Raw genomic sequence first — 19286 nt, forward strand, 5'->3', positions numbered from 1 at the left:
TGCATACAATAAAGCGACAACCATATGGCTCCTGCCAGTTTCCGATAACTCTGTTACAAAACATGATCATCTCATACAATAAAATTTAGCATCATGTCTTGACCATATCACATCACAACATGCCCTGCAAAAACAAGTTAGACGTCCTCTACTTTGTTGTTGCAAGTTTTACGTGGCTGCTACGGGCTGAGAAAGAACCGTTCTTACCTACGCATAAAAACCACAACGATTTTTCGTAAAGTATGTGATGTTTTAACCTTCAACAAGGACCGGGCGTAGCCACACTCGATTCAACTAAAGTTGGAGAAACTGACACCCGCCAACCACCTGTGTGCGAAGCACGTCAGTAGAACCAGTCTCGCGTACGCGTACACGTAATGTCAGTCCGGGCCGCTTCATCCAACAATACCGCCGAATCAAAGTCTGATATGCTGGTAAGCAGCATGACTATTATTGCCCACAACTCACTTGTGTTCTACTCGTGCATATAACACCTATGCATAAACTTGGCTCTGATACCACTGTTGGGGAACGTAGTAATTTCAAAAAAAATCCTACACACTCGCAAGATCATGGTGATGCATAGCAACAAGAGGGGAGAGTGTTGTCCATGTACCTGAGGGAGTCCTAGATTAGGGGGTCCTCGGACAGCCGAACTATATGCTTATGCCGGACTGATGGACTATGAAGATACAAGATTGAAGACTCCGTCCCGTGTCTGGGTGGGACTCTCCTTTGCGTGGAAGGCAAGCTTGGCAATTCGGATATGTAGATTCCCTTCTCTGTAACCGACTCTGTGTAATCCTAGCCCCCTCCGGTGTCTATATAAACCGGAGGGTTTAGTCCTTAGGACAACAACAATCATAATCATAGGCTAGCTTCTAGGGTTTAGCCTCTATTATCTCGTGGTAGATCAACTCTTGCAATACTCATATCATCAAGATCAATCAAGCAGGAAGTAGGGTATTACCTCCATATAGAGGGCCTGAACCTGGGTAAACATTGTGTCCCCCACCTCCTGTTACCATTAGCCTTAGATGCACAGTTCGGGACCCCCTACGCGAGATCCGCCGGTTTTGACACCGACATTGGTGCTTTCACTGAGAGTTCCACTATGACGTCGAAATAAGGCTTGATGGCTCCTTCAATTGTCTACAATGACGCAGTCTAGGGTGAGGTTTCCCTCCCCGGATAGATCTTCGTATTCAGCGGCTTCGCACTGCGGGCCAACTCACTTGGCCATCTGGAGCAGATCGATAGCTACGCCCGTGGCCATCAGGTCAGGTTTGGAAGCCTGAACTACATTGCCGACATCCGAGGAGACTTGATCTTCGATGGATTCGAGCCCATGACAGGTGCACCCTACAGCCACGATGAGTATGACCTAGATCTACCATCGGACGGTGTTTAGGAGATCACACATGCAACTGCCCTGGCCTTAGATCCAGTACAGATCATGCCATCCAGGGACGGGAGGATGGACCCCACCACGGAAGCCACACACTCAACAGCGATAGAGCCGAACACAAATTACACCTCCAATGAAGTCTGTGTCATCGGACCCTCGGACTCGTCTCCGGCCACAGACTCCGAACCGCGCGTATCCGCGCCCATCGGATCTAACTAGGCACCGATATTGGAGTTTATCTCCACGGACATTGTTCAACACTCTCCCTTGGGCGACGTGCTAAACTCATTAACATCTCTCTCCTTGTCAGGAGACTCTTGGCCGAACTATGTCCGGCTTGAGTGGGAAGCGGACGACGAAGGAATGCGTTACCCACCCATCACCCACTTAATAGCCACCGTCGACGACTTAACCGGCATGCTTGATTTTGACTCCAAAGACATTGATGGTATGGACGACAATGCCGGAGAAGGACATGAACCACCGCCCACAGGGCGTTGGACAACCACCTCATCGTACGACTTATATATGGTGGACACACCCAAAGAAAAAAATGGCAAGGATCAAAAGGATGCAACGGAGGATAATCCTCCTGAGAAGCAGCCAAAGCGCCGATGTCAGCGGCGCCGCTCTAAACCCCGCCATAGCAAAAACAGCGATACCGACACAAGAAAGAATAACACTGATACGTCCATTTTGCATCATGCGTTTATGTCAATATTTATTGCATTATGGGCTGTTATTTCACGTTATGTCACAATACTTATGGCTATTCTCTCTTATTTTACAAGGTTTACATGAAGAGGGAGAATGCCGGCAGCTGGAATTCTGGGCTGGAAAAGGAGCAAATATTGAAGGACTATTCTGTGCAACTCCAAAAGTCCTGAAACTCCACGGAACACCTTAAAATAAATAAAGAAAAATCGTCGCCAGAGATGAAGGCCAGGGGGCACACACCCTGCTCACGAGGGTGGGGGGCGCCCCCTGGGCGCGCCCCCTACCTCGTGGGCCCCCTGGTGGCTCTCCGACGCCCATCTTCTCCCATATGAAGTCTTTCGATGAGAAAAAATAGAAGAGAACCTTTCGGGACAAGACTCCGCCGCCACGAGGCGGAACCTTGGCGGAACCAATCTAGGGCTCCGGCAGAGCTGTTCTGCCGGGGACACTTCCCTCCGGGAGGGGGAAATCATCACCATCGTCATCACCAACGCTCCTCTCATCGGGAGAGGGCAATCTCCATCAACATCTTCACTAGAACCATCTCATCTCCAAACCCTAGTTCATCTCTTGTATCCAATTCTTGTCTCAAAGTCCGGGATTGGTGCTAGTAGGTTCCTAGTAGTGTTGATTACTCCTTGTAGTTGATGCTAGTTGGTTTATTTGGTGGAAGATCATATGTTCAGATCCTTTATGCACAATATTACCCCTCTGTTCATGAACATGAATATGCTTTGTGAGTAGTTACGTTTGTTCCTGAGGACAAGGGAGAAGTCTTGCTATTAGTAGTCATGTGAATTTGGTATTCGTTCGATATTTTGATAAGATGTATGTTGTCTAACCTCTAGTGGTGTTATGTGAACGTCGACTACATAACACTTCACCATTATTTGGGCCTAGAGGAAGGCATTGGGAAGTAATTAGTAGATGATGGGTTGCCAGAGTGAGAGAAGCTTAAACCCTAGTTTATGCGTTGCTTTGTAAGGGGCTGATTTGGATCCATATGTTTCATGCTATGGTTAGGTTTACGTTAATACTTTTGTTGTAGTTGTGGATGCTTGCAATAGAGGTTAATCATAAGTGGGATGCTTGTTCAAGTAAGGGCAGTACCCAAGCACCGGTCCACCCACATATCAAATTATCAAAGTACCGAACGCGAATCATATGAGCGTGATGAAAACTAGCTTGACGATATCCCCATGTGTCCTCGGGAGCGCTTTTCCTATTATAAGAGTTTGTCCAGGCTTGTCCTTTGTTAAAAAAAGGATTGGGACACCTTGATGCACTTTATTTACATTGTTACTTGTTGCTCGTTACAATTTATCTTATCATAAAACTATCTGTTACCACTTATTTCCGTACTTGCAGAGAATACCTTGCTGGAAACCGCTTATCATTTCCTTCTGCTCCTCGTTGGGTTCGACACTCTTACTTATCGAAAGGACTACGATAGATCCCCTATACTTGTGGGTCATCAAGACTCTTTTCTGGCGCCATTTCCGGGGAGTGAAGCGCCTTTGGTAGGTGGAATTTTGGTAAGGAAAAATTTATTTAGTGTGCTGAAATTTTCTGTCACTTGCTACCATGGGAAGTAATTGTTTGAGAGGCTTGTCTGTGGTATCTTCACCCCGTCCAGTTGAGCCAAGAGTTGCTCCTCAACCTACTGAACCTACTGTACCTATTGAAAATGAAACTGCTTTTCAGATTCCTTCGGGTATGATGGAAAAACTGCTAGCTAACACTTTCGCAGGAGATGGAACAAAGCATCCAAACGAACATCTACGCTTTGTGGACGATATATGTGGATTATTTAAGCTTGTAGGTATACCCGATGATGTTGTTAAGAGGAAGGATTTCCCTTTATCTTTGGAGGGAGACGCATTGACATGGTATAGGCTATGTGATGATACGAGAACATGGAACTATAAAAGATTGAAATTGGAATTTCATCAAAAGTATTACCCTATGCATCTTGTTCATCGTGATCACAATTATATATGTAATTTTTGGCCTCGCGAAGGAGAAAGCATCGCTCAAGCTTGGGGGAGGCTTAAATCAATGTTATATTCATGCCCCAATCATGAGCTCTCAAAATTGACAATTCTCCAGAATTTTTATGCTCGGCTTTTTGATAATAATCGCACCATGCTCGATACCTCTTGTGTTGGCTCTTTTATGATGAAGTCTATTGAATTTGGATGGAATTTATTGGATAGAATTAAACGCAACTCTGAAGATTGGGACCTCGACGAAGGTAAGGAGTCAGGTATGACGCCTAAGTTTGATTGTGTTAAATCTTTTATGGATACCGATATTTTCCGTAAATTTAGCACTAAATATGGACTTGACTCTGAGATAGTAGCCTCTTTATGTGAATCTTTTGCTACTTATGTTGATCTCCCCAAGGAGAAGTGGTTTAAATATCATCCTCCCATAGAAGTAAAAGTAGTTGCACCTATTAAAGTTGAAGAAAAGATTGTCACTTATAATGATCCTATTGTTCCCACTTCTTATGTTGAGAAACCCCCTTTCCCTGTTAGAATAAAGGATCATGCTAAAGCTTCAACAGTTGTTCGTAAAAGCAATATTAGGACTTATACACCTCCCGAGCAAGTCAAAGTAGAACCCAATATTGCCATTGTTAAAGATCTCTTGTCTGATAATATTGATGGGCATGTTATTCAATTCATTGGTGAAACTGCTAGAATTGCTAAACCCTGTGATAGAGATAAACATAGACATATGGAAGGCATGCCTGTTATTTCTGTTAAAATAGGAGATCATTGTTATCATGGCTTATGTGATATGGGTGCTAGCGCTAGTGTTATACCCATTGACTTATACAAAGAAATTATGCATGAGATTGCACCTGCTGAGTTAGAAGAAATTGATGTTACAATTAAACTTGCCAATAGAGATACTATATCTCCAATGGGAATTGTTAGAGATGTTGAAGTCTTGTGTGGGAAAACCAAATATCCCGCTGATTTTCTTGTTCTTGGTTCCCCACAAGATAGCTTTTGTCCCATTATATTTGGTAGACCCTTCTTGCATACTGTTGATGCTAAGATAGATTGCGAACAGAATGTTGTTACTGTTGGCTTGGATGATATGGTTCATGAGTTTAATTTCTCTAAATTTAGTAAACAACATCGTGAGGAAGAATTGCCTAATAAGGACGAAATTATTGGTCTTGCTTCTATTGTTGTACCTCCTAGTGATGCTTTAGAACACTATTTGCTAGACCATGAAAATGACATGTTCATGAATGAAAGAAGGGAAATAGATGAATTATTCTTTAAACAGGAACCTATTTTGCAACACAATTTGCCTGGTGAAATCCCAGGGGATCCTCCTCCACCCAAGGGTGATCCCGTGTTTGAGCTTAAACCGTTGCCTGATAATCTTAAATATGCTTATCTATATGAAAAGAAAATATATCCTGTTATTATTAGCGCTAACCTTTCAGAGCATGAAGAAGAAAGATTATTGAAAACTCTAAAGAAGCATCGTGCCGCTATTGGATATACTCTGGATGATCTTAAGGGCATCAGTCCCACTCTATGTCAACATAAAATAAATTTGGAAGCTGATGCCAAACCAGTTTGTGATCCTCAACAACGTTTGAATCCTAAAATGAAAGAAGTGGTAAGAAAAGAAATACTCAAGCTTCTGGAGGCAGGTATAATTTATCCCGTTGCTGATAGTCAGTGGGTAAGTCTTGTCCATTGTGTCCCTAAGAAGGGAGGTATTACTGTTGTCCCTAATGATAAAGATGAATTGATCCCGCAAAGAATTATCACAGGTTATAGGATGGTAATGATTTCCGCAAGTTAAATAAGGCTACTAAGAAAGATCATTACCCCTTACCTTTTATTGATCAAATGCTAGAAATACAATGCAAACATACACATTATTGCTTTTCAGATGGTTACTCTGGTTTTTCTCAAATACCTGTGTCGGCTAAAGATCAATCAAAAACTACTTTTACATGCCCTTTTGGTACTTTTGCTTATAGACGTATGCCTTTTGGTTTATGTAATGCACCTGCTACCTTTCAAAGATGCATGATGGCTATATTCTCTAACTTTTGTGAGAATATTTGTGAGGTTTTCATGGATGAATTTTCTGTCTATGGTTCCTCTTTTGATGATTGCTTGAACAATCTCGCTCAAGTTTTGCAGAGATGTGAAGAAACTAATCTTGTCTTGAATTGGGAAAAGTTCCACTTTATGGTGAATGAAGGTATTGTCTTGGGGCACAAAGTTTCTGAAAGAGGTATTGAAGTTGATAAAGCCAAGGTTGATGCTATTGAAAAGATACCATGTCCCAAGGACATCAAAGGTATAAGAAGTTTCCTTGGTCACGCCGGATTTTATAGGAGGTTCATCAAGGACTTCTCAAAAATCTCTCAGCCTCTAACTAATTTATTACAAAAAGATGTACCATTTGTCTTTGATGATGATTGTGTAGAAGCATTTGAAATACTTAAGAAAGCATTAGTCTCTGCACCTGTTGTTCAGCCACCTGATTGGAATTTACCCTTTGAAATCATGTGTGATGCTAGTGATTATGTTGTAGGTGTTGTTCTAGGGCAAAGAGTTGATAAGAAATTGAATGTTATTCATTATGCTAGTAAGACTCTAGACAATGCTCAAAGAAATTATGCTACTACCGAAAAGGAACTTTTAGCGGTTGTATTTGCTTGTGATAAATTCAGACCCTATATTGTTGATTCTAGAGTAACTATTCATACAGATCATGTTGCTATTAAATATCTTATGGAAAAGAAAGATGCAAAACCTAGACTCATTAGATGGGTTCTCTTGCTTCAAGAATTTGATTTACATATTGTTGATAGAAAAGGAGCTGAGAACCCCATTGCAGACAACTTGTCTAGGCTAGAGAATGTTCTTGATGACCCACAACCTATTGATGATAGCTTTCCTGATGAGCAATTAAATGTCATAATTACTTCTCGTAGCACTCCATGGTATGTTGATTATGCTAATTATATTGTTGCTAAATTTATACCGCCTAGTTTCACATACCAACAAAAGAAAAAGTTTTTCTATGACTTGCGACATTACTTTTGGGATGACCCACATCTTTATAAAGAAGGAGTAGATGGTGTTACTAGACGTTGTGTACCTGAGCATGAACAGGAACAGATCCTATGCAAGTGTCACTCCAAAGCTTATGGAGGACATCACGCTGGAGATAGAACTGCACATAAGGTATCGCAATCCGGGTTTTATTGGCCTACTCTCTTCAAGGATGCCCGTAAGTTGGTTTTGTCTTGCGATGAATGTCAAAGAATTGGTAATATTAGTAGACGTCAAGAAATGCCTATGGACCCATAAAAAGCGGGATTTGCGCTTGTGGCAATTCTCGAGCGAGCGGAGCTGAAAACGAAGACGAAAGATTTTGCCAAAAATGCGGGGTAGAATTTGTGGATTCTCGGATACGAAGATATCAAATGGGATACATCAAACTCGCATGTCCCGTGACTCATGTGTGGTATTTGAAAGGTCTTCCTAGTTATATCGCGAATCTTTTAGATAAACCTCTTAAGAAGTTGGAGGGCCTAGTATACGACGATTTCTCTTTTGCTAGGCCCAGCACTAAAAAAACCCACTTTTTTACGATTACGAGGTTTATTCGAAGAGGAAATTGCATCCTGTAACCACAGCATTTCTCCCTTTTTTTCTACCCCAGGCTTTGCAACATTTCGAAATCGGGAAATTGCGACAGGAGCAGGTGCTATTAGAGAACAATTAGCAGATTTGGATTTGCGAATTATTATAGAGAATTCTTTGGTCGAATGGAAGGAATTAGAAGACGAGGGGTATAGTGGAGATGAGTGGGAAGATAGAAAAAGACGAATAAGAAAAGTTTTTTTGATTAGACGCATGCAATTGGCGAAACATTTTATTCAAACAAATGTAGAACCAGAATGGATGGTTTTGTGCTTATTACCGGTTCTTCCTCCCGAATTGAGACCTATTGTTTATAGGTCTGGAGATAAAGTAGTGACTTCAGACATTAATGAACTTTATAAGAGAGTTATCCGTCGGAACAACAATCTTGCCTATCTATTAAAAAGAAGTGAATTAGCGCCAGCAGATTTAGTAATGTGCCAGGAAAAATTGGTACAAGAAGCCGTGGATACACTTCTTGATAGTGGGTCCCGCGAGCAACCGACGAGGCATGGTCACAATAAAGTATACAAATCACTTTCAGATGTAATTGAAGGTAAAGAGGGAAGGTTTCGCGAGACTCTGCTTGGGAAACGGGTCGATTACTCAGGGCGTTCTGTCATTGTTGTGGGTCCTTCGCTTTCATTACATCAATGTGGATTACCTCTAGAGATAGCAATAAAGCTTTTTCAGCTATTTGTAATTCGCGATTTAATCACGAAACGCGCCACTTCTAATGTAAGGATTGCTAAAAGGAAAATTTGGGAAAAAGAACCCATTGTATGGGAAATACTTCAAGAAGTTATGCGGGGAGATCCTGTACTGTTAAATAGAGCACCTACCCTGCATAGATTAGGCATACAGGCCTTTCAACCCACTTTAGTAGAGGGGCGTACTATTTCTTTACACCCATTAGTGTGTAAGGGTTTCAATGCGGACTTTGATGGAGATCAAATGGCTGTTCATCTACCTTTATCCTTGGAAGCTCAGGCAGAAGCCCGTTTACTTATGTTTTCTCATATGAATCTCTTATCTCCCGCTATTGGGGATCCTATTTGCGTACCAACCCAAGACATGCTTATCGGGATTTATGTATTAACGATTGGAAAGCGAGGTATTTGTGCAAATAGATATAATAGTTGCAGAAACTATCCAAATCTAAAAATAAATTACAATAATAATAATAATTCTAAATATAGGAAAGACAAAGAACCCCATTTTTCTAGCTCTTATGATGCACTGGGAGCTTATAGACAAAAACTAATCAGTTTAGATAGTCCCTTGTGGCTACGATGGAACCTGGATCAACGCGTCATTGGGTCAAGAGAAGTTCCGATTGAAGTTCAATATGAATCTTTGGGGACTTATCATGAGATTTATGCCCACTATCTAATAATGGGAAATAGAAAAAAGAAATTCGTTCGATATACATTCGAACCACTCTTGGTCATATTTCTTTTTATAGAGAAATAGAGGAAGCCATACAAGGATTTAGTCAGGCCTATTCATACACTACCTAAACAAGAAAGTTAGATTCGGCGATGCCCCTCCCCTTTCGGGGGGCATTCCGATTTCCCTAGTATCATCATTATTTGCCACGCGAATCCAGATTGAGATTGAGGCAATTAAGTTAATTAAATTTTCGAATCACTGACTCAGGCCCATTGTCGAATCCTACTCGGCAATTGTCGAATCCTACTCAGCCAAAACGAGGGTACTTATGTATGGCGGAACGGGCCAATCTGGTCTTTCATAATAAAGAGATAGACGGAACTGGTATGAAACGACTTATTAGCAGATTAATAGATCATTTTGGAATGGGATATACATCCCATATACTGGATCAACTAAAGACTCTGGGCTTCCATCAAGCCACTACTACATCGATTTCGTTAGGAATCGAGGATCTTTTAACAATACCCTCTAAGGGATGGTTAGTCCAAGATGCGGAACAACAGAGTTTTCTTTTGGAGAAACACTATTATTATGGGGCTGTACACACGGTAGAAAAATTACGCCAATCTGTTGAGATATGGTATGCGACAAGTGAATATTTGAAACAAGAAATGAATTCAAATTTTCGGATAACGGATCCTTCTAATCCAGTCTATCTAATGTCTTTTTCAGGAGCCAGAGGAAATGCATCTCAAGTACACCAATTAGTAGGTATGAGAGGATTAATGTCGGACCCTCAAGGACAAATGATTGATTTACCTATTCAAAGCAATTTACGCGAGGGACTTTCTTTGACAGAATATATAATTTCCTGCTATGGAGCCCGCAAAGGGGTTGTAGATACTGCTGTGCGAACAGCAGATGCTGGATATCTTACACGTAGACTTGTTGAAGTAGTTCACCATATTATTGTGCGTAGAAGAGATTGTGGTACTATCCGAGGTATTTCTGTAAGTCCTCAAAATGGGATGACGGAAAAACTTTTTGTCCAAACACTAATTGGTCGTGTATTAGCAGACGATATATATATATCGGTTCACGATGCATTACCGCGCGAAATCAAGATATTGGAATTGGATTAGTCAATCGATTCATAACTGCCTTTCGAGCACAACCATTTCGAGCACAACCAATACATATTAGAACCCCCTTTACTTGCCGAAGCACTTCTTGGATCTGTCAATTATGCTATGGCCGGAGTTCTACTCATAGTGATCTGGTCGAATTGGGAGAAGCCGTAGGTATTATTGCAGGTCAATCAATTGGGGAGCCAGGGACTCAACTAACATTAAGAACTTTTCATACTGGCGGAGTATTCACAGGGGGTACTGCCGACCTTGTACGATCCCCTTCGAATGGAAAAATAAAATCCAATGAGAATTTGGTTCACCCCACACGTACCCGTCATGGGCAGCCTGCTTTTCTATGTTATATAGACTTGCATGTAACTATTCAGAGTCAAGATATTCTATATAGTGTGAATATGCCCTCAAAAAGCTTGATTCTAGTGCAAAATGATCAATATGTAAAATCCGAACAAGTAATTGCGGAGATTCGTGCCGGAACGTCCACTTTACATTTTAAAGAAAGGGTACAAAAGCATATTTATTCTGAATCAGACGGCGAAATGCACTGGAGTACTGATGTTTACCATGCGCCCGAATATCAATATGGTAATCTTCGCCGATTACCAAAAACAAGCCATTTATGGATATTGTCAGTAAGTATGTGCAGATCCAGTATAGCGTCTTTTTCACTCCACAAGGATCAAGATCAAATGAATACTTATGGTAAAAAAGATAGGGAAATTCTTGATTATTCAATGTTGGATCGAATCATGTCCAATGGCCATTGGAATTTTATCTATCCTTCTATTTTTCAAGATAATTCAGATTTGTTGGCGAAAAAGCGAAGAAATAGGTTCGTCATTCCATTACAATATCATCAAGAACAAGAGAAAGAACTAATATCCTGTTTTGGGATTTCGATTGAAATCCCCCTTATGGGTGTTTTACGTAGAAATACTATTTTTGCTTATTTTGATGATCCCCGATACAGAAAAGATAAAAAGGGTTCAGGAATTGTTAAATTTAGATATAGGACCCTAGAAGAAGAATATAGGACTCGAGCCGAAGACTCAGAAGAGGAATATGAGACCCTAGAAGACGAATACAGTACCCGAGAGGACGAATATGAATATGAAACCCTAGAAGAATCTAAATATGGAATCCTAGAAGACGAATACGAATATGAAACCCTAGAAGACGAATATGGGAGCCCAGAAAACGAATATGGGAACCCAGAGAACGAATATAGGACTTTAGAGAAAGACCCAGAAGAGGAATATGGGAGCCCAGAGAGCAAATATAGGACCCAAGAGGACGAATATGGAACTATAGAGGAAGACTCAGAAGACGAATATGGCATCCCCGGGGAAAGCGCAGAGGAAAAATATGGTACTTTAGAGGAAGACTCAGAAGAAGATTCAGAGGATGAATACGAGAGCCCAGAGGAAGATTCCATCTTAAAAAAAGAGGGTTTGATTGAGCATCGAGGAACAAAAGAATTTAGTCTAAAATACCAAAAAGAAGTAGATCGGTTTTTTTTCATTCTTCAAGAACTTCATATCTTGCCGAGATCTTCATCCCTAAAGATACTTGACAATAGTATTATTGGAGTGGATACACAACTCACAAAAAATACAAGAAGTCGACTAGGCGGACTGGTCCGAGTGAAGAATAAAAAAAGCCATACGGAACTCAAAATATTTTCTGGAGATATTCATTTTCCTGAAGAGGCGGATAAGATATTAGGTGGCTGTTTGATACCGCCAGAAAGACAAAAAAAAGATTCTAAGGAATCAAAAAAAGGAAAAATTGGGTCTATGTTCAACGGAAAAAAATTCTCAAGAGCAAGGAAAAGTATTTTGTTTCCGTTCGCCCTACAGTGGCATATGAAATGGACGAAGGAAGAAATTTAGCAACACTTTTCCCGCAGGATCTCTTGCAAGAAGAAAATAATCTCCAAATTCGACTTGTCAATTTTATTTCTCATGAAAATAGCAAGTTAACTCAAAGAATTTATCACACAAATAGTCAATTTGTTAGAACTTGCTTAGTAGTGAATTGGGAACAAGAAGAAAAAGAAAAGGCTGGTGCTTCCCTTGTTGAGGTAAGAGCAAATGATCTTACTAGCGATTTCCTAAGAATTGAGTTAGTCAAGTCCACTATTTCGTATACACGAAAAAGGTATGATAGGACAAGTGCAGGACCGATTCCCCATAAAAGGTTAGATCGCGCCAATATCAATTCTTTTTATTCCAAGGCGAAGATTGAATCACTTAGCCAACATCCAGAAGCTATTGGCACTTTGTTGAATCGAAATAAAGAATACCACTCTTTGATGATTTTGTCGGCATCCAACTGTTCTCGAATTGGTTTATTCAAGAATTCAAAACATCCCAATGCGATAAAAGAATGGAATCCTAGAATTCCTATTCGAGAAATTTTTGGGCCCTTAGGCGCTATTGTAGCTAGTATATCGCATTTTTCTTCATCTTACTATTTACTAACGCATAATAAAATCCTGTTAAAAAATATTTGTTCGTTGACAATTTAAAACAAACCTTCCAAGTACTTCAAGAACTTAAATACTCTTTAATAGATGAAAATAAAAGGATTTCTAATTTCGGTAGTAACATAATGTTGGATCCATTCCTTTTGAATTGTCACTTTGTCCATCATGATTCTTGGGAAGAGACATTGGCAATAATTCACCTTGGACAATTTATTTGTGAAAATGTATGTCTATTTAAATCGCACATAAAAAAATCCGGTCAAATTTTCATTGTAAATATGAATTCCTTTGTTATAAGAGCAGCTAAACCTTATTTGGCCACTACAGGAGCAACTGTTAATGGTCATTATGGAGAAATCCTTTACAAGGGAGATAGGTTAGTTACGTTTATATATGAAAAATCGAGATCTAGTGACATAACGCAAGGTCTTCCAAAAGTGGAACAAATCTTTGAAGCGCGTTCAATTGATTCATTATCCCCGAATCTCGAAAGGAGAATTGAGGATTGGAATGAGCGTATACCAAGAATTCTTGGGGTCCCTTGGGGATTCTTGATTGGAGCTGAGCTAACCATAGCCCAAAGTAGTATCTCTTTGGTTAATAAAATCCAAAAGGTTTATCGATCCCAAGGGGTACAGATCCATAATAGACATATAGAGATTATTATACGCCAAGTAACATCAAAAGTGCGGGTTTCCGAAGATGGAATGTCTAATGTTTTTTCGCCTGGGGAATTAATCGGACTATTGCGAGCGGAACGAGCAGGGCGAGCTTTGGATGAATCGATCTATTATCGGGCAATCTTATTGGGAATAACAAGGGCCTCCCTGAATACCCAAAGTTTCATATCTGAAGCAAGTTTTCAAGAAACTGCTCGAGTTTTAGCAAAAGCTGCCCTACGAGGTCGCATTGATTGGTTGAAAGGCTTGAAAGAAAACGTAGTTCTGGGGGGGATTATACCTGTTGGTACCGGATTCCAAAAATTTGTGCATCGTTCCCCACAAGACAAGAACCTTTATTTCGAAATAAAAAAATCTATTCACGTCAGAAATGAGAGATTTTTTGTTTCTCCATACAGAATTAGTTTCTTCAGATTCTGACGTAACAAACAATTTTTATGAGACATAAGAACCCCCATTTAACATTTAACCCTATATCATTTAAGGATACATAAAAAATATTTTTTACTTTACTAGACTTTTGAACTTAGAACACTAATAGGTCAAATTTTAGATTTTTAAGATTTTTATTTTAATAAGTAAAACAAGTCAGTTAATTCATTAAGGTGGTTATGTTTATACCATGTATCAATGGCCAACTCTTATCTTAGTACAAGGTTCTCTCGGAACAATTATTATTTATTTCAAGCTATTTCGGATCTTTCTTAATCTTCAAAAAGAACTAAATTCCGTAATGGAATGGTAGGATTAAAAAAAAGGAAGTGTGGAAAAAATGACAAGAAGATATTGGAACATTAATTTGAAAGAGATGATAGAAGCTGGAGTTCATTTTGGTCATGGTATTAAGAAATGGAATCCTAAAATGGCCCCTTACATTTCGGCAAAGCGTAAATGTACTCATATTATAAATCTCGCTAGAACGGCTCGTTTTTTATCAGAAGCTTGTGATTTAGTTTTTGATGCAGCAAGTCAGGGAAAAAGTTTCTTAATTGTTGGTACCAAAAAAAGAGCAACGGATTTAGTAGCATTAGCTGCAATAAGGGCTCGTTGTCATTATGTTAATAAAAAGTGGTTTAGTGGTATGTTAACGAATGGGTCGATTACGAAAACTAGACTTTCTCAATTTAGAGACTTAAGAGCAGAAGAAAAAATGGGAAAATTCCACCATCTCCCAAAAAGAGATGTGGCAATCTTGAAGAGAAAATTATCTACCTTGAAAAGGTATCTCGGCGGGATCAAATATATGACGAGATTGCCAGACATTGTGATCGTCCTTGATCAGCAAAAAGAGTATATAGCTCTTCAGGAATGTGCCATTTTGGGGATTCCTACTATTTCTTTAGTCGATACAAATTGTGACCCGGATCTCGCGAATATATCGATTCCAGCCAACGATGACACTATGACTTCAATTCGATTGATTCTTAACAAATTAGTATTTTCAATTTGTGAGGGCCGTTCTCTCTATATAAGAAATCGTTGATTATTGAGCCATTTGATGTTTGGGGATTTGATTATATGGGACCTTTTCCTACCTCTAATGGTTACACTCATATTGTAGTTGCTGTTGATTATGTTACTAAGTGGGTAGAAGCTATTCCAACTAGTAGTGCTGATCATAACACTTCTATTAAAATGCTTAAGGAAGTTATTTTTCCGAGGTTTGGAGTCCCTAGATACTTAATGACTGATGGTGGTTCACACTTTATTCATGGTGCTTTCCGTAAGATGCTTGCTAAATACGATGTTAATCATAGGATTGCATCTCCTTATCACCCGCAGTCTAGTGGACAGGTAGAATTGAGCAATAGAGAGCTCAAATTGATTTTGCAAAAGACTGTCAATAGGTCTAGAAAGAATTGGTCCAAAAAACTTGATGATGCATTGTGGGCCTATAGAACTGCATATGAAAATCCTATGGGTATGTCTCCGTATAAGATGGTTTATGGAAAAGCATGTCATTTACCTCTCGAACTAGAACATAAGGCATATTGGGCTATTAAAGAGCTCAACTATGATTTCAAACTTGCCGGTGAGAAGAGGTTATTTGATATTAGCTCACTTGATGAATGGAGAACCCAAGCTTATGAAAATGCCAAGTTGTTTAAAGAAAAGCTTAAAAGATGGCATGACAAAAGGATACAAAAGCATGAGTTTAATGTAGGTGATTATGTATTGCTATACAACTCTCATTTAAGATTTTTTGCAGGAAAACTTCTCTCCAAATGGGAAGGTCCTTACGTTATCGAGGAGGTCTATCGTTCCAGTGCCATAAAAATCAACAACTTCGCAGGCACAAATCCGAAGGTGGTAAACGGTCAAAGAATCAAACACTATATCTCAGGTAATCCTATAAATGTTGAAACTAATGTTATTGAAACCGTAACCCCGGAGGAATAAATAAGGGACACTTTTCAGAACGTTCCAAACTCCGAAAAGGAATAGGTATGTGGTACGGTAAGTAAACCGACTCCAAAACAATTTTTAAGGCAATATTTCTCCGTTTTGGAATATTTAGAAAAATAGAAAAATAAGTAGCAGTCCGGGGAGGACACGAGGCCTCCACGATGGTGGAGGGCGTGCCCTACCCCCCTGGGCGCGCCCTCCTACCTCGTGAGCACCTCGTGTGCCCTCCGGACTCCGTTTCCTTGCACGATACGTATTTTGGTCGGTAAAAATTCATTATATATACTCCCGAAGGTTTTGACTCTCGTATCACGCAAATCTCCCCTGTTCTTGTTTCGAGCTGTTTTTCTGACAAGTCTAGGTCATCATGACGACCCCAAGTGCTTCCAGGGACAAGTTCTTCGAGAAGGTTATCAACCCTTACCTCGCGGAGGTGCTGCGACACCCTCAAACCATTGAGATGCGTGATGGGTTGCTGCGCATCCGCGATGTTGAGGGACCAATGGGAACCGGAAGCGTGGAGTTGAGGCTCGAAGCAATGGAGCAACAAGTTTTCAAGTGCCAGGGGATGGTGGAGCGTGGAATCAACGCTACACACAAGATGCTCGAGAAGATCAAGGAAGCTATATGCCAAGAAGACCGAGGAAGCTATATATAAGCTACATGAGAAGATCAAGCACCTCCAAGCCCAAATCTATGATCTGCAAAACCAAAATTGTGAGTATGAATATAGATTCAAAAGGATGAGTTTGGCTGCAGATTTGAGGATTCCAGAGACTCGATCATCCTTGTATGATGGTGAGCCTATGCCGTGGAAGATGGATGACAAGCTTGCATCATCATTAACGCCTCCACCGCCAACAAGGAAGGAGACATAATCACATGGGTATGGGCACTCCCCTTGCAACTGCCAAGCTTGGGGGAGGTGCCCTGGTATCGTATCACCGTCACAACTCCTATCTTTACCTTTTTTTAGTTTGATCCTATTAGTAGTATCTTAATTTAGTAGAATAAAGTCATGGCATGATCTAGTTTTGAGTTTTGCTTTATGATCCTTCTTTGTAATCGAGTCTGTGAGCTATATAATAAAGATTAGTGTTGAGTCAAGGGATTGAGTATTTTTCCATGATCCTGGGTGATTAGAAGAAAAAGAATAAAAAGAATCAAAGAGTTCATATTGATCTTATTGAAAGTAATGACTTCACATAGAAAGAGTATGATGATTTAAAGTTGTTGGGAGTTGGCAAATATAGCTTTGGTCATTGTTGCAATTAATAGGAAGTAAGAAGGAAAGAGAGGTTTCACATATAGATATATTATCATTGACATCTTTTATGATTGGGAGCACTCATTAAAATATGACATGCTAAAGAGTTGATGTTGGACAAGGAAGACAACATAATGAGTTATGTTCTCATACATCTGAGATAAAGTATGTTGTCATGGTTCCTCTACCGTGTTGAGTTTGCCTTTCCCCCTCATGCTAGCTAATCTTCAGCACTAAGTAGAAATACTACTTGTCCTTCCAAATACCCTTAAACCAGTTTTGCCATGAGAGTCCACCATATCTACCTATGGCTTGAGTAAGATCCTTCAAGTAAGTTGTCATCGGTGCAAGCAATAAAAATTGCTCTCTAAATATGCATGATTTATTAGTGCGGAGAAAATAAACTTTGTAGGAACTTGCTGTGGACGCAATAAAAGCGACGGACTGCATAATAAAGGTTCACATAAAAGGGGCAATGTAAAGTGACGTTCTTTTGCATTAAGATTTTTGTGCATCAACCCTAAACGCGCATGACAACCTCTGCTTCCCTCTGTGAAGGGCCTATCTTTTATTATTATCCTCTACCTTATGCAAGAGTCATGGTGATCTTCACCCTTCCTTTTTCATTTTATCCTTTGGCAAACTCAGCATGTTGGAAAGAACATGATATATATATATATATATATATATATATATATATATATATATCTAATTGGATGTGGGGGAGCGTGAATTATTACTGTTGACATTACCCTTGAGGTAAAAGGTTGTGGGGCAAAAACTATAAACCCCTATCTTTCTCTGTGTCCGATTAAAACTCCGTAACCACAAGTATCGCGTGAGTGTTAGCAATTATGAAGGACTAAGTGATAGTTGAGTATGTGGACTTGCTTTTAAGCTCTGACATAGACTCTTTCCGATGTTATGATAAATTGCAATTGCTTCAATGACTGAGATTATAATTGTTGGTTCCCAATAAAGTTTCTGATTCATATTTTGGCTTTGTGAAAAGATCGTCACTAGAACATAAGTAATCATATGAAAAGATTTATTTATGTTGTTGTTATGAAGTAATCATGATGCCTTCATGTCCGTATCTTATTTTTATCGACGCCTCTACCTCTAAACATGAGAACATATTTATTGTTATCAGCTTTTCGCTTGAGGACAAGCGAGGTCTAAGCTTGGGGGAGTTGATACGTCCATTTTGCATCATGCTTTTATGTCGATATTTATTGCATTATGGGCTGTTATTTCACGTTATGTCACAATACTTATGGCTATTCTCTCTTATTTTACAAGGTTTACATGAAGAGGGAGAATGCTGGCAGCTGGAATTCTGGGAGGGAAAAGGAGCAAATATTGAAGGACTATTCTGTGCAACTCCAAAAGTCCTGAAACTCCACGAAACACCTTAAAATAAATAAAGAAAAATCGTCGCCAAAGATGAAGGCCAGGGGGCCCACACCCTGCTCACGAGGGTGGGGGCCGCGCCCCCCCTAGGCGCGCCCCCCTACCTCGTGGGCCCCTTGGTGGCTCTCCAACGCCCATCTTCTCCCATATGAAGTCTCTGGATGATAAAAAAATAGAAGAGAAGCTTTCGGTACGAGACTCCGTCGCCACGAGGCAGAACCTTGGCGGAACCAATCTAGGGCTCCGGCAGAGCTGTTCTGCCGGGGACACTTCCCTCCGGGAGGGGGAAATCATCACCATCGTCATCACCAACGCTCCTCTCATCGGGAGAGGGCAATCTCCATCAACATCTTCACCAGCACCATCTCATCTCCAAACCCTAGTTCATCTCTTGTATCTAATTCTTGTCTCAAAGTCCGGGATTTGTGCTAGTAGGTTGCTAGTAGTGTTGATTACTCCTTGTAGTTGATGCTAGTTGGTTTATTTGGTGGAAGATCATATGTTCAGATCCTTTATGCACAATATTACCCCTCTGGTCATGAACATGAATATGCTTTGTGAGTAGTTACGTTTGTTCCTGAGGACAAGGGAGAAGTCTTGCTATTAGTAGTCATGTGAATTTGGTATTCGTTCGATATTTTGATAAGATGTATGTTGTCTAACCT

The 19286-nt window shown here is 40.1% G+C and overlaps 1 pseudogene; it reads left to right on the plus strand.

The window, feature by feature from the left end:
* Positions 1-9542: 9542 nt before the first annotated feature.
* LOC119337674 lies at positions 9543-14292 on the plus strand (annotated as a pseudogene).
* The last annotated feature ends 4994 nt before the right edge of the window (positions 14293-19286 follow it).

This window comes from Triticum dicoccoides, chromosome 7B (genome assembly GCF_002162155.2).
Source record: "Triticum dicoccoides isolate Atlit2015 ecotype Zavitan chromosome 7B, WEW_v2.0, whole genome shotgun sequence".
Lineage (NCBI taxonomy): Eukaryota > Viridiplantae > Streptophyta > Magnoliopsida > Poales > Poaceae > Triticum > Triticum dicoccoides.